Source organism: Poromitra crassiceps (genome assembly GCF_964638095.1).
Source record: "Poromitra crassiceps genome assembly, contig: HAP1_SCAFFOLD_157, whole genome shotgun sequence".
Taxonomy (NCBI): Eukaryota; Metazoa; Chordata; class Actinopteri; order Beryciformes; family Melamphaidae; genus Poromitra; species Poromitra crassiceps.
In genome coordinates, this window is record NW_028152211.1 from 69,555 (window position 1) to 85,454 (window position 15,900).

Below are 15,900 nucleotides of genomic sequence, written 5' to 3' on the forward strand. Positions count from 1 at the left end.
TGGCCGTTATCAGGTTATGAATAAACCGATAAACATACCTAGGTTTTTGGCCAATAACCTGTCTTTTCAGTGCATGTATACAGCCTATCAGGTTTCTTGTGGGTTTATACATCTGCGCATGTACAAGTTGCATGTAAAAAGTTGAATTATCGCCGCCTTCTGGAGAGAAATCCGACTAATTGACTGAATCATGTAAACCCGGGTTTTTCCTATTGTCGGATTATTAACTCATTGAGTGCCAGCCACTTTTGGAGAACGGACGCTCCCAGTGCCAGAGTTTCAGAGCTTTTTTCAGTGATTTCTCGAGGCCCACAGAATATTGTGTGATATTACTATGTAAACACTGAACACGCAAAAAGAACGATGAGACTCTTTTCTATCATCAGCAAAAACAGGTTTATTGATATAATTTTCCGTTCTTTAGTTATCAGCCGGAGAAGATAGCTTGATTTAACCAAAAAGAGCAGTTTTTTTCTAGAAGCTGAGATAATGGCCCTTTTGTGAAATTAATCATTTCAAACACATCACTGACTCTGAAGCTAATTTTCTGATGTAGTCACACCTCAAAAATAATTTCCTTCAATAAAACAGTGAAGGCCAGGGAATTTTGTTTGGCAGAATAATATTTTTAGCTGCAACCAGCAGCGCTGGCCCCTGCGTGCGCTGCTGGTTGCAGCTTCTTGCTGGTCTTGATTTGCTGCTGGTGGGCATCGGATATTCTGGCTTGCGTTTGCTAATCCTGTCCTGCTGTCTGGGTCTGTCTGGGTGTTGTGTGCTGCTCTGCGTGCCCCCCCCCCCCCCCCTCCCACCCCTCAACTGCACACTCCTCCTCCGTATGGGAGTTTCTCTGGTGGCTCTCTGCTGAGTTTGCTGTGCACAGTGAAGGGTGCGCGACATCCAGCTTTTTTACAGCGTTCCGCGTGTGTTTGTCAAAATATACATATTATGTATATTTTTGTTTTTGTTTTGTTTTGTTCTGTTTTGTCTGAGCCTGTTTTTGTCCTGAAAATTGTAAAATAAAGAATAAAAAACCTAGGCCTCGCTCACCTGCTGCGCGGCCTCGCCCTCCCCTGCTCTATTGGCATGCGCAGCGCACAATTGTCAACTTCCCATCACTGATGACATAACTCGACTGATGACATCACAATTGCTCGAGTGACCATCACTGATCACATCATCGAGTGCTCGAGTGACATCACTGATGATGTCAGACATTGTGTGACATCGTCAGTGACATCATTACGACCAAAATCATCACAAATCTCACAATGTGGGACCAAAATGGTAGACAGACAGAAAGACAGACAGAGCCCACAAATTTTTATGATGATAAATTGTTCAACAAAGTTATTGCACATAATATACATTTCAAAAAGGTCCAAATGAATTGAGAAAACGTGTTGGACATTGTAGCCTACTTGCAATAGGCTATTCATCACCTTCACCTATCCCATAACCCAGAGAGTCCCGTGGCTCACGCAGTCGGGCAGGCGGAGCAAGTCGGACAACTTTTCTAACCATCATGCAACGGGCCAAGCAAGCCGCTGGTCAAATCTGCGCAGAACTTGCTCATCTCAAACGAGCCTATGCCTTGCAGTATTTCTGGGTATTGAAGTCCTTCGATGCCAGCAAAGCCTTGCAGGGTTTCTGGGTATTGCAGGATTTCTGGATATTGGTAAGACAGAGCTACTCTTCCTCCCCAGGAAAGACTGTCCCCTCACCGACCTTTCCATCTCCATCGGCAACACTACTGTGTTTCCCTCTCAAACAGCTAAGAACCTTGGAGTGATCCTTGACAATCAGCTGTCCAACTCAGCCTACATCGCAGCAACTGCCTGCTCCTGTAGGTTCTCCCTGTACAACATCTGCAAAATCCGTCACAAGGGAAGCAACACAACTCCTGGTCCAGGCACCTGTCATCTCTCGCTTGGACTACTGCAATGTTCTTCTGGCTGGGCTTCCTGCTGCAGCCATCCGACCGCTTCAGCTCATCCAGAACGCTGCAGCCCGTTTGGTGTTCAACCAACCAAAATTCTCTCATGTCACTCGCCTCTTCCGTGACCTTCACTGGCTTCCCATCTCGGCTCGCATCAAATTCAAGACACTGGTACTGGCCTACAGGGCAGTCCACATGTCAGCCCCTTCCTATCTGCAGTCCATGGTCAAGTTCCAAACTTCTCATCGCCCCCTCCGCTCCTCCACCCGTCCAGATCACCTCGCTCCTCCACCGCTACGTGGGCTCAAAAGTCGCTCGTCCCGATCGCGACTCTTCTCGTCCCTGGCCCCTCAATGGTGGAATGAGCTCCCCCCTTCAGTCAGAATGGCTGGATCACTGCCAATCTTTCGGCGGAGCTACACCTGGGCCCTTCCTGAACTAACATCTATTAAAAAAATAAAAATAAAAATAAAATACTAATGCTACATGTTACTTATTCCTTCTCAAACTACTTCCTACATGGTGCTAGTCTATCAAAATATCTTAGCTGTCATTGATTGTGTTGCATAGTGGTTTTCTGTACTGTTGACAAATTGTGATATTGTAAATCGCTTTGGACAAAAGCGTCTGCTAAATGACGTAATGTAATGTAATGTAATATTGAAGGCCTTCCATGCCTGCAAGGGTATTGAAGTCCTCAAAATTCAAACGCCTATACCTCCATTCCTCTGAAGATTTCCATTCACCTGTTTTTACGCACATTTTCAATTTGTGCATGAAAAACCTGAGTGGAAACACCAGTAAAAAAAGTTTTCACGCATGCGGGAGGTGGAAAGGTTTGCGTATCGATAAAAGATAAATGTGACTAATGCAGTGGAAATCGATGAAGCGAATCTGGCGTTGTCTCTTGACAGAGATGGGAAGAAACGAAGTACAAATACTTTGTTACTGTACTTAAGTAGATTTTTCGAATATCTGTACTTTAGGGACCGTTCGTTATTTAGGGAAGGGTCCACTGGAGGAAAATAGGGGAGGGTCATCCTGTTTTAAATTTAGTCTGAGGGAGGGGTATACAATTTTTATTCGATAAAAATATATAAACTTTTTTTTTTTTATGTTTGCTTTCCGGACTTCAACAACTACTGAGTTGCTTCATTTACACCCCTCCTGTCCAAATTGTTTGGTATATCCCTGTGCATTGTTTCTCTTTGGCGGTCCTATCTGTCGATCTTTGTGCTTGGCCTATCCAGCGCAGTGCAGAGGAATTCATTTTGGATATGTCATTACGCACGGACGTGCCACACCAGGACATCAAATTCTGCTGCTAAAATGGGGTATTAGCAGATAATTCAGTAAGGCAATCAACTATAATTCACTGAGAAACTTTTATCACATCGCAAAGAGGGGTTAATGGCAAATGAATTGAGAAAAGTAGACATTGTAGCCTACTTGCAATAGGCCATTCACCTTCACCTCCCATAACCCGGAGGGTCATTGGCAACACAGATGATCTGTCGACAAGCTCTCTCCATCTCTCTCTGTCCTCGGCAGGAGTCGGCAGCAATATACAAGTTAATTTTCTCAGCTTGTAGCGTGCGATTCGGGGGCTGTATGAAAGCCACTGAAACAAATGAGCTGGACTTGAGGCTCAGCTGCATAATTGCGCACAGGATCGACCCACGGCTTCAATGTGGTTGAAATCATCAGTTGCCATGACTTACTGTTGCCAAATGACCTATCCGACAGGTGTTGTTAGGCTATGCATAATATGGTGACAGGCTCAGCGTGTGTGTGTGTGTGTGTGTGTGTGTGCATGTGTGCATGTGTAGAGGAAGGGAGACACAATCCGTCACAACATGCAGTGAACCTGCACCTTATAACAGACCTGTTCGTCGCTCTGAAATCCCCAAAATAGAACCGATTGCTTTCATTCCACTTGCTCTGTATCCACAAGCTCCCAACTGACATTTTTGTATGTGCCAAGAATGCTATAGCACCTGGCAATCAAAGACTGCGACCAAAACGCAAAAGTAGGGCTAATATTAACAAGCGGTAGGCCTAATTTGTCATTTGGCTGCGGTAATTTGGTTAAAGAAAACAACGAAACCCTTACAACTTCTGTCTATAGGCTATAATGGAGATGATATGACCACCTGAAAATAATAAGATAGGCTAATAATAAATAGACTAATGAACAATCTTATCACAGAAGAAGCTGGCTCGAATGAGACCATGCCTCTCATTTGCCATAGGCTATACATAGCTATACATAGGTAGCCTACGTTAAATTGGTCTGCTGTCTTCTGATGACGGCAATCACGCAAAAAATCCCCCCAAAAATCCATGCAGTTTCACCATCACCAGAACACAGGATGTGAAGAATGAAGATGTTTTAACCATACAATGCTGGTCCTCAACCTATTACGCATAGCGCAGCTGGCAACGGGAGCTCGTTTAATCAAAAAAATGCACGAGAGCTTAATAATGCATTGATCCTATATTTCATCTCATAATGCAAGTCGAGGTGTTTGTGTGCTTTGCCTCATGCGTGATGCCCGCCTTGTGCTGCCTATGATTTTATTGACAATGAACATTGCTATTGACACTGTTTTTCCAGCAAAAATAGTAGGCTATAATAACATGTGTTGGGGGAGGGTCAATCACATGTTTCCAATCACTTGGGGAGGGCCAAAGAAAAATATATTTTGGTCACAGGAGGGTTACAGCTTTTTATTTCAGAGGACTCGAAATCCCTCCAGTGACCCCGCTTCTAAATAACGAACGGTCCCTTACTTGAATATTTAATTTTCTGACGACTTTTTACTTTTACTCGTTACATTTTAACACAAGTATCTGTACTTTTACTTGTGTACATTTTCAAAACAGGTTTGTTACTTTTGTTTAAATGCACGAGAAAGTAAGCTAAAAACGAGTAGAAATGGGAGAACGGAGCAGAAGTAATAGATAAAAGCTCATTCCAGCTCCGCCAATAGTATGACTTGGCACTCCTCCGGTGCCGTAGATGTCTGCTTGTGATTGGCTCTCTCAGCCTCTCTCTCAGTATTATGAAACCTCATTGGCTAGATGGTCTCTTAAGGGGCGTGGACAAAGAAGCACAAAGAAGAGAAACATGGATGTTCTCTGAGGGGAGACACACGCAGACATTAGGGAGAGCAGGGGGAGGGAGGAGGTGGGGAGAGAATGGGAAATGTGGGGGAGGAGAGAGCGTAAGGAAGAGTATGAGAGTATAGAGGAGTATGGGAGACTATATGGAGAGAACAGGGAAGGGAGGGCTAACTGTCTAACTGACTGTGTCTAACTGTGTCTAACTGACACAACATTAACAAATTACAATAGTAATAATAACATATCGAGCAATTATATGATAGAGAAATATATAGACACACATCTTGCAAACGGACATATGTCAATTTCTTAGCAACCAAACTATGCCTAATTTAATTGGCTGCAAGCCTTTAGTAGTGAGTCCTTTTGCCAAATAAACACATGTTCACATATAGAGCTTATGGGTGCCTTGCTTTAGGGAAGAATGGGTGCCATGCTTTAAATAGTGGCGAAATACTAAGAGCATGGGTGCCATGCTTTAAATAGTGGCGAAATATTGGAGGGGATAGAGTGGGTGCCATGCTTTGGAGTAGAATGTGTACTATGCTTTAGAGTAGTGGGGGAAGGGGGGAAGAGGAAGAAACACCGGGAAGAGGAGAAAGCAGGAGAGTGGAGGAGGGAGGGAGAGCGGGGGGATGTGGGGGAGGAGAGGGAGGAGGTGGGGAGAAAATGGGAAATGTGGAGGAGGAGAGAACAGAGAAGGAGAGGTGGGAGGGTGCAGGGGAGGGAGAGCCAGGGTAGAGGTAGGGTCTAGGGTTGGGGGAGGGGAGGGGAGGGAGTAGGATACAGGCCCGGATTAGGGCGAGGGTGGGGAGAAAATGTGAAATGTGGAGGAGGAGAGAACAGAGAAGGAGAGGTGGGAGGGTGCAGGGGAGGGAGAGCAGGGGGAATGTGAGAGGGAGGAGGTGGGGAGAAAATGGGAAATGTGGAGGAGGAGAGAACAGAGAAGGAGAGGTGGGAGGGTGCAGGGGAGGGAGAGCCAGGGTAGAGGTAGGGTCTAGGGTTGGGGGAGGGGAGGGAGTAGGATATGGGCCCGGATTAGGGCGAGGGTGGTGAGAAAATGGGAAATGTGGAGGAGGAGAGAACAGAGAAGGAGAGGTGGGAGGGTGCAGGGGAGGGAGAGCAGGGGGAATGTGAGAGAAGGGAGAGCAGGAAGTGGCAGGGATTCGGGAAAATAGGGGAGAAGAGGAGAAGGAGAAGGAGCAGAGGAGGGGCGAAGGAGGAGAGAGCAGGAGAAGGGAGGGGGGTGGGATGTGGGGGAGGAAAGAGCATGGAAAGAGAGGAGGTGGGGGGGAGTGGGAAATGTGGGAGAGGGGAGAACAGGAAGGGGGAAGAAGAGAAGGAGCGGGGGAAGGGGGAAAGAGAAAGAGAGGGGGGGGGGGAGAAGATCAGACAACTGACTACTCTAAACATTAACCAGAGCTAACTGGGACATAGGGGATCTAGCTAATCTACAGCCTAATCTGGCCTATCCTACTCTGCTCTAGTCTGATTTTTGCCTGAACACTATAACAGGTCAGCCTTAGGCTGTAGCTAATCTATCGCCTACCTAAGCTATTCTAAACCAACCGGCAGCCCTCGACCAGTGATGAAGAGCACCGATGCCCCCCGCCCCGGCCCCCGCCCACATAAGGCGTGGGAGAGAAGGCCAGGCTGGGACACAGCGGCGCCCCCTCACCCCAGTGAACGCAAGAAAACCTTTCCACCATATGGTGGCAATCCACACATGGATCGCCACATGGATTGCCTCAGTGACTTGGCTGAGGAGGAACCTTGTGAGGTCGTTGTGCTGTAGGGGCCCAGCAATGGACCCCATCCGGGGACTCCCCTCCGAGACAGGCCGAGAGATGCCGGGCTAAACCATGTACAGAGATTTCCGATAATGAAACTCTGTAAATGGTTTATTATGGAAATAAAATTTACAAAAGAACAGAAAATTGAAAATGTAAAAAGGAGTCCAACAAAAGGGATATAAAAATGTAGTTTTTAAATTATCCTAAGATCAGGGAAGAGAGTTGAAAATGTAAAAAGTAGAGTCCAAAAAGAAATAGAAAATGTAGTCTTTAAGTGTTCGTAGGTTTAGAGAATACTAGCTAATTAGCTAGGTGGAAAAAAAAAAAAAAAAGGGTAACAAGATTGGGAGTTCCATGAGGATGATCTGAGGAATCCATGAGTCCGCGGTGACATTGATTAAGAGGAGGGGAGGGGAGGATAGGAGTCGGAGGTGATGATTAAGAGGAGGGGAGGATAGGAGTTGGAGGTGATGATGAGGCATCCCCCCCCTTCCCTTAGGCAGGCAGGTGACCAGGATGATGAGGATAGGGGTCGGTGGTGATGATGAGCCCGGGGTGTCAGGGTGTCAGACAGGAGAAGGAGTAGTGGGTAGATGGCCTAGAGTGACGACAGGTGGCTAGGGCGATGACGGCCGGACCTAGGGCTGCAGCGGCGGGGGTGTACGTCAGGCCAATGAAGGACACCTGAGGGGGAGAGAGAGAAGAGAGCGGAGGAATCTGCGCAGAGGTGGAACTAACTCTATAGACAACAATAAAATTAGGTCAAATCAAAATTTATTAGGATTATTTAGGATGACTAATACTATACTGCTAATTCAGGTCTAGGTAGTCTAGGTCTAAGTTTAGACTGATACTGCTGGCTTGTGATAGCCCGCTCAGCAGTTCAGGACTAAGTTTATTCACCAGCTATTTGATTTTATATCTGAGCTACTGGGTCGGCTGATGCCATATTATTAAATTAGGTCAAGTCTAAATTTATACTGATACTGCTGGCTTGTGATAGCCCGCTCAGCAGTTCAGGACTAAGTTTATTCACCAGCTATTAGATTTTCTATCTAGGCTACTGGGTCGACTGATGCCATATTATTAAATTAGGTCAAGTCTAAGTTTATACTGATATTGCTGGCTTGAGACAGCCCGCTCAGCAATTCAGGATTGTATGTACTCAAGAGCTAATAAATATTTCTAGAGAATGACATCATCAAACACAACCATCAAGCACAACCAAATGATTGGGAGAATAAATGGGTTTTGAGTCTAGTTTTGAAGATTTCAATGGAGCCAGCTTCCCTAACTGACAGAGGAAGCTGGTTCCAGAGATGTGGAGCACGGTAAGAAAATGCTCTGCTACCTGCTGATTTTTTCTTAATTTTAGGGACGGTAAGATAATTACCGTCCTGTGAGCGGAGAGTATGCGTGGGAACATAAGGAATGATTAGCTCAGATAAGTACGGGGGTGCGAGCCCATGCAAAGATTTATAGGTTAACAGAAGCACCTTAAAGTCTGATCTGGCCTGAATTGGGAGCCAGTGGAGGGAGATTAAGACCGGAGTTATATGATCAAACTTCTTAGTTCTAGTTAGAATTCTAGCAGCGGCGTTTTGCACGAGTTGTAATTTATTTGTGCTACAAAGTGGAAGGCCAGAGAATAAGACATTACAGTAGTCGAGTCTAGATGAAACAAAGGCGTGTATTAAGGTTTCGGCATCCGTTGCATTTAGCAAGGGACGGATCTTTGAGATATTGCGAAGATGAAAGAAAGCTATTTTAGTGATATCCTTAATGTGAGCATCGAATGACAGAGTAGGATCAAAGGTAACACCTAGGTTTTTCACCTTTGAGTTTGGAGTAATTACGCAGTTCTCAATGTTCAGACTAAGATCAGTGAGAAATGGAAGTTGGGTTTTTGGGCCAACAACTAGTAGTTCAGTTTTGTTGGCGTTTAGTCGCAAGAAATTATTTGACATCCAATCTGTAACAGCGATTAAGCAGGATTCAACATTAGCGAGTTTAGAGCGATCGTCTGGGCTAATTGGTATATAAATTTGGGTATCATCAGCATAACAGTGGAAGTTAATGCCATTTCTACGGAAAATTTCGCCAAGAGGCAGTAAGTAAACACCAAAGAGTAAGGGACCCAGGACTGATCCCTGCGGTACACCAAACTTCACTGAGGAGAATGTGGACATAATATTTTTATATGAGACACAATGTGTCCTATCAGACAAATATGACTTTAGCCAGGATAGGGCAGTGCCCCGGATACCTACGTAGTTAGATAAGCGGTCTAGGAGGATCTTATGATCGATTGTATCGAAGGCTGCACTTAAATCTAATAATATGAGAAGAGAGGAGAAATTAGAGTCGGATGCGAGGAGAAGGTCATTGGTTACTTTTGTAAGAGCAGTTTCAGTACTATGGAGTGATCTAAAACCAGATTGAAAGGGATCAAGAAGTTTATTATGCGAGAGGTAGTCAGTTAATTGGGTCGAGACTACTTTTTCAAGAACTTTAGAGAGGAAGGGGAGATTTGAGATTGGTCTGAAGTTGTTAAGAACCTCAGAATCAAGATTTGGCTTTTTGAGTAGAGGTTTGATTACAGCAGATTTGAAGGAGGCAGGGACAATGCCAGAGGAGAGGGAGCTATTGATAATGTTAAGTAAGGGGGGGCCTAATATTGGAAGGAGTTCCTTAATCAACTTTGCAGGGAGAGGGTCGAATAAACAGCTTGTGGATTTAGATGAAAGTACAATTTTTGAAAGTGCATTTAGAGAAATAGTCTCAAAATTCGAGAGTATAATACTCTCGTCTAAGGTTCTAAGGACAGGGCTAGGAGAGGGGTTAGCACCCTTTGTGAGTAATAGAGAGTTGCTAATTTCATCTCTAATACAGATAATTTTGTGGTTAAAGAAGTCAAGGAAATCATTAGCTGTAAATGGAGTGTTTGTATTGGGGGAGGGTTTGCGAGTAAGATTTGCGACCGTGTCAAATAGAAATTTAGGATTATTTTTATTAGTGTTAATAAGATCTGATAGGTAGGAGGCTCTAGCAGCGGAGAGCATACATTTGTATTTTAATAGGCTATCACTCCAAGCTAGTCGATAGACTTCAAGCTTGGATGATCGCCATTTACGTTCTAGTTTTCTGCATATTAGTTTTTGTGCGCGTGTATCGTCAGTATACCAAGGTGAGGGTTTTTTAGGGCGACGGATTTTAGTACGTAGAGGTGCGATAGAATCAAGCGAGGCGAGTAGGATTGAGTTAAATTGATTTGTGAATTAATTAATGGAGTTGATCCGCTCTGGGAGAGAGGAAAGCGGCCCGATAACAAATCAGCGAGTTCAGTGGGAGTAGAACTATCGATACGCCGGGCGGTATAGGTATCGGCGAGGTTTGATTGCCGGAGGGGCAGGTCTATTTTAAATTGAATGAGATAATGATCTGACAGTGCTGGAGGGTATATCATGACTGACAGATCTGAGACGTTAACCCCACGAGCGAGGACGAGATCAAGCGTGTTGCCGTTAGAATCCGTTTGTTCATGAACCAGCTGAGCAAAGCCAAGGGTGTCGACTAAAGATAGAAAGGCTTTGCAGAGTGGGTCAGCTTTACAGTTAACATGAATATTGAAATCGCCAATGATAAGGATATTATCCGTGCAGGTTACGAGGTCAGAGAGAAAATTGGAAAATTCATCAAGAAAAGATGAATAGGGCCCAGGTGGGCGGTAAAGCATAACTAGGTAGAAGGCTCTGAGGCCAGCTATATTAGAGTGTCTCATAGTAAGTATCTCACAAGATAAGAGCTTATACTTTTGATCCTGCAAAAGACCTAGATTTGAGTTATAAATTAGGCCAACGCCCCCACCATTTCTTGACATTCTGGCAACATGCGAATTGTCAAAGTTAGGGGGGGAGGCTTCAATGAGTGGAAGAACAACGTCCAGTTTTAGCCAGGTTTCGCATAATCCCATAACGTCAATATTATGTTCAATGATTAAGTCATTGACCAGGAGGGATTTATTGGTGATTGATCTGATATTAATGAATCCAAATCGAATAGGTTTATCATCAGTGTTAGTTAATTTAGAGCATTCGACACCAAGAGTAGATTTAATCTCAATGAGGTTGGTGTTTAACGTTTTGAGGGGTGGACGAGAGCGGCGTGAGGGGACGGAGCGACGAAGAGAAACTGTGTTAATTTGAGAGATCGTGGTATAATACGGAGACGGAGCGGCGGTGGTAACAATCGGATTAATAACAATACGGTTTGGGTTAGGATTTTGCAGAGCGTTTATGGGTCGGTTACTAGTAATAGTGCGGCGCGGACGGAGCACAGTCTGTATTGGATAGACTATGTTAATTGAACTAGCAGACTCCATAACCGCACAAGTAGAACTAACAGGCTGTCTAGCAGCCTGTGGCCCTGCATGTTGTGGGTGAAACTGTCAATCAAGGATAGTAGTCTGGGTTTGCCGTAGGCAACTATCCAGGTTTTTTGATAGAGTGCTGGCGCCCAATGGGGTAGGGTGGATGCCATCCACCTTAAGCATGCCAGTCATGCCTCTAAAGGAGGGCCAGTTATCTAAGAATAGGTAGCCCTTATCAGCACAGTGTTTGGCCAGCCAGTTATTGAGCCAGAACAGCCTGCTAAAAATGTCAGAGTTAAGTGTGACAGGGAGGGGACCAGAGACAATTAATGGATGCCGACTCATCTTGCTAGCAAAAGCACAGGTCCTAGTTATGCTGTGCTTTGTGATCTCCAATTGTTTAAACCTAGCATTGTTGGTGCCAACATGTAGTATGATGTTATCATGGGTAGCCTGGGTAATTGTCTGTCTATGGCTGTTTGTTAGCACCCTAATGGCTCATTTCCACCGCAGGTAGTAGCGCGATCCCGCTCCGCTCGACTCGATAAATTGTCTCATTCCACCGGTTTAAACTGTCCCAGCCCGGGTTGTATTGGAGTCGAGTCGTGCTACTTTTCGTACCTGCCTCGTCGGGGTTCTATTCTGTCAACCCGGGTTCATACGGTGACGTGAAAACATTGTAGACGACTGATTGGCCAGGCAGAATCGTGTTTACTCTATCTACTGACTGTCAATGCGCTGCATACCAGTTTAGTGGGCTTACATTCTCTTCTGTTATGTTATTTCCATCAGTCTTTGTGTTGCTGCCTTCGCCTTTGTGAAATAAAGTCGTGGCGGTGGTTTCAATTGTTTTCAGAGTGAAAAAAGTCAGCTGCTCAGCAAGCTCCTGTAGTTAGTTGAGCTGCAGCGCTCCGCTAGGCCGCAGCGGGTGTTTGGTGAAGCCGCGGTCTTGCCTGAGAGGCCGCGGGGTACAGGGCAGGCTTCACTCTGTTGCGCCTCTTCCGTCCGCGCGCAGCGCAGCGCATGCCTGAGTTTGACTAACTACAAAGTGATATCCATTTTCCTGGCCGATTGTCACATTCGCCCATGTCCACTGTAGGTCATTTGGAGGCACCAGTATTTCATAAACAGTTTAAAAGTTCTGTGGATGGATTTAATTGTAACGTTATGTCTACTTCGGCTATAAGCGAAGGACAGAGATGCGGGGGTGGGGGTGGGTGGGGGCAGATGATCCGCGGTGGAAGCAAAACGTCCATCGAGCCGAAACGATTAGAGCCGAGTGGGGACGAGCTGTGCAGGGCTGTTAAATGTGGTGGAATTGAGCCATAAGAGTAGCTTCAATGTCGGGTACTCTGGCCCCGGGCAGACAAACTATCTCGGCTGGTGTGTTAAGCTTGATATTGCGGGTTATAGAGTCTCCAATCAATAGAATAGAGCAGTGGTTCCCAACCTATGGTACGCGTACCGTAGGTGGTACTTGCGACCCCTGCTGGTGGTACTTGGAAGGCTCTGTGAATTTTTTTTTTTTTTTTTTTTTTTTTTAGTTTTTGTGCAAAATCCATGGTGGTCATTAGTAGTAGTTTTCAAACATGTGAAAGTGAAATAATAATAATAATTATTAATATTATTGGCAGTGTTTCTCAAGGTAGGTGGTACTTGCGCCCCCCCTGCTGGTGGTACTTGATCCCTGGAATCCCAATGTTTAAATTATGAAGTGGATCAAAACGGGAGGGAATCGTAAAAGAGCTGTAGTAGAGGAGAGCAGCAACGATGAAGCACAAGGAGGTGAAGACAGCAGTCAACCCAGCACAAGTGCAGCTGCTGCAGGTTGCACATAGGCTGCAGGTTGGAATAAATTTGCCTCCTGCGTGAACTGTGCATAGCTGAATACAGGCCCGTAGCTACCATTGAGCACACCGAGGTCATGACCTCGGTATTTTCCACACCAAATTTTTTTTTTTTTTTTTTTTTTTTAAATAGCCCTGGTCCCCAGATCTATTAATCTGTCATTGATGTTTTAATCCGACAGTTGATTGGAAATGCAACAATTTGCTTCCTCTCTGTGTGCTATAGAAGAGAGATAACTCACAACATTCATATTTTGCATTGAGGCTAGATTGGGGCTAGACTTTGGGGACAGTTCTATTGAAGTGAATGGGTAAGTAACTCCCCTGTAAGTGATGTTTGTGTAGATGGGCCATTGTATTTAATTGAGCAGTATTCTGCCATGTGACCTGTATGCAGAATATAAATTATATCATATGGGGAGACATTTATTTGTTGTATCATTTTAAAGCAACAGCACAGTAAAGAGGATATTAATCTAACATGATGTATGTAGTTCTTTATAGATCTAGCCTCTTCATTTTGCTCTCAAAGTGCACCAGATTGAAGCATTTTACTTTAAAATGGACAAAATTTTCTATTCGGGGGTGCACAGCCCCCCCTGGTCCCCCCACGCCGCGCTAAAATGACCTCGGTATTTCTCAAACTCTGGCTACGGGCCTGGCTGAATAGACTGTATTTTAACGTCGGTCATATGGTGGTACTTGGAGAGCCAACTACTTTCTCAGGTGGTACTTGGTGTAAAAAGGTTGGGAACCACTGGAATAGAGGGTTTAATATTGTCGGGCGGAGCGGACGATGCAGCATGCTGAACAGGAGAGTTAGCAAGCGGCGTGAATCTATTCCGAATCTCAACCGAAGTGGTTTGTTGGGAAACGGGCTGCACAGCGGCGGGCTGTGCACGTTTAATGCCATGGCAGCGTGAGACAACTGTAAACCCATCATCCACAGACTGTGGGGCCAACGAGACATTGGCCGGGTTGTTCTGCTCGTGCTGCGGGGTAGCATTAACGAGGGCACCAGCTGGACCGCAGCTAGCATCCTCGCTTAATTCACAATGCACATCAGCTACTGGGGTACATTGTAAATTATCAGGGACGCCAGTCTGGTTAAGTGTAACAAGACTATCATTAAGTGACTGGCGTTTATCGTTCTCTAGTTGGGAAACACGATTTTCTAATAGTTTAATCATATCTAAGAGAGAGTGGATAGTAAGAGTTGGATCGATCTTACCCGATTCGGGAGGGGGATGGCTGGCGTTAGCCATGTCAGGAGCGTGTCATAGTGCTGCGGCCAGAAGCAGCTCACGCCGTTGCGATGCCCGGGGACCCGAGGCCTTGGGAGCAGAGGCTGGTAGCCTAGGTTGACGGACCAGTCGCTCGGATGTTGTAGTTAGTTGCGCGATGGACAGGACTCGAGATACTGAGGGAGCTGGTGTTGAAGTAGCATCAGGCAGCTTGAAGAAAACTTCATCATCCGAAGGAAATGAGCGTGATTCCACGGATCCACTAAGCGTCGTCGTATTGAATAGTCCTGTAGCATGGTGATTATCCAGGGGGGAGAGCGAGGGCATTGTAAACAGTTTAGCGTTAGCTGCTAGCTTGTGGCTAGCAGCTCTTGTTTACGTTAGCCTAGCAGGCGGCTAGGCTAACGTTTAGCGATAGAACGGTTGTTTCAGATGTCCGCGGATTGAGAGAGAAGAGTTATTGAGTAGCGATGTGGATATCGCATGCAGAGAAAAGATAAGATAGCAAAAGGCAGGCGAGGAATTGGCAAAGTAAGTCGTAATAGGCAGAGCTGAAAAACACTGGTATGCGCTCACAGCATCTTTTTGCAATTCATTCTCTATAAGTACGCGCTTAGCGCGCATCTCTTTCAAGAAGCATTTCATCGCGTTTAAAAGCTGGTGGTGTTTTCTTTTTTTTAGTACAGCGCGCCGCTCTTGGCGCTGAAAGCTGAGGAAAGTTGAACAGGAAAAGCGCCCTGCTCCTCTTCACTCCTCCCACCTCTTCTCCCAGGAGAGGAGGATTTTCATCTCGCTGCTGCCAGAGTTGCCAATAATCCGGCTTTTCCAATCGTTGTTTTTTAAATAACCGCATGTGCATGCCCCCAGGCACGTGCACACATAGACATCAAAGGGGGCTTGAGCCCCTGCCTTTTTTTCAGTCTGTAAAAAGTGCCCTTTCCTGACCATGAATGAAGCATTTCTAATGGTGCTTTGTATGGAAATTGCCCTTTCCATGCAGTCACTGAAGGCAGCATTCAAAGAGAAATGCCTTTTCCGAGCTCTCTTGGCCTTGAATGTACCATTTCTAATAGGCCTCTGCATGGACCAGTGTTTTTCTAAGCCGCCCCTGAAGGCAGCAGCCCAAAAACCGCACGTGGCTTGCCCATTGACTGTTGAGAGCGAGACGGCCCATCCCCGCCCACTCCAGCAGTGCGCACTCAGCCACATGCAGACTGAACGACAGCAGCACAGGCGCACACTGACAGATATATCAGTCAGCGTGAATCAGGTATGTATGTTTGTCAAAACAAAGCATTATACAGAGAGCCGCCCACCCCCCCCTTCCCCATTTCAGTTTCATGTTGAAATTTCGGCGGTGCAGACAGCAAGAATTTGAGCCTCTGCCCCTCTAATATTTTCTGCATGTCCCTGCCAGGCACGTGCACACATATACATCAAAGGGGGCTGGAGCCCCTGCCTTTTTTTCAGCCTGTAAAAAGTGCTCTTTCCTGACCATGAATGCAGATAGATATATCAGTCAACGTGAATCAGGTATGTATGTTTGTCAAAACAAAGCATTATATATAGTGGCACAGTCCCAGAA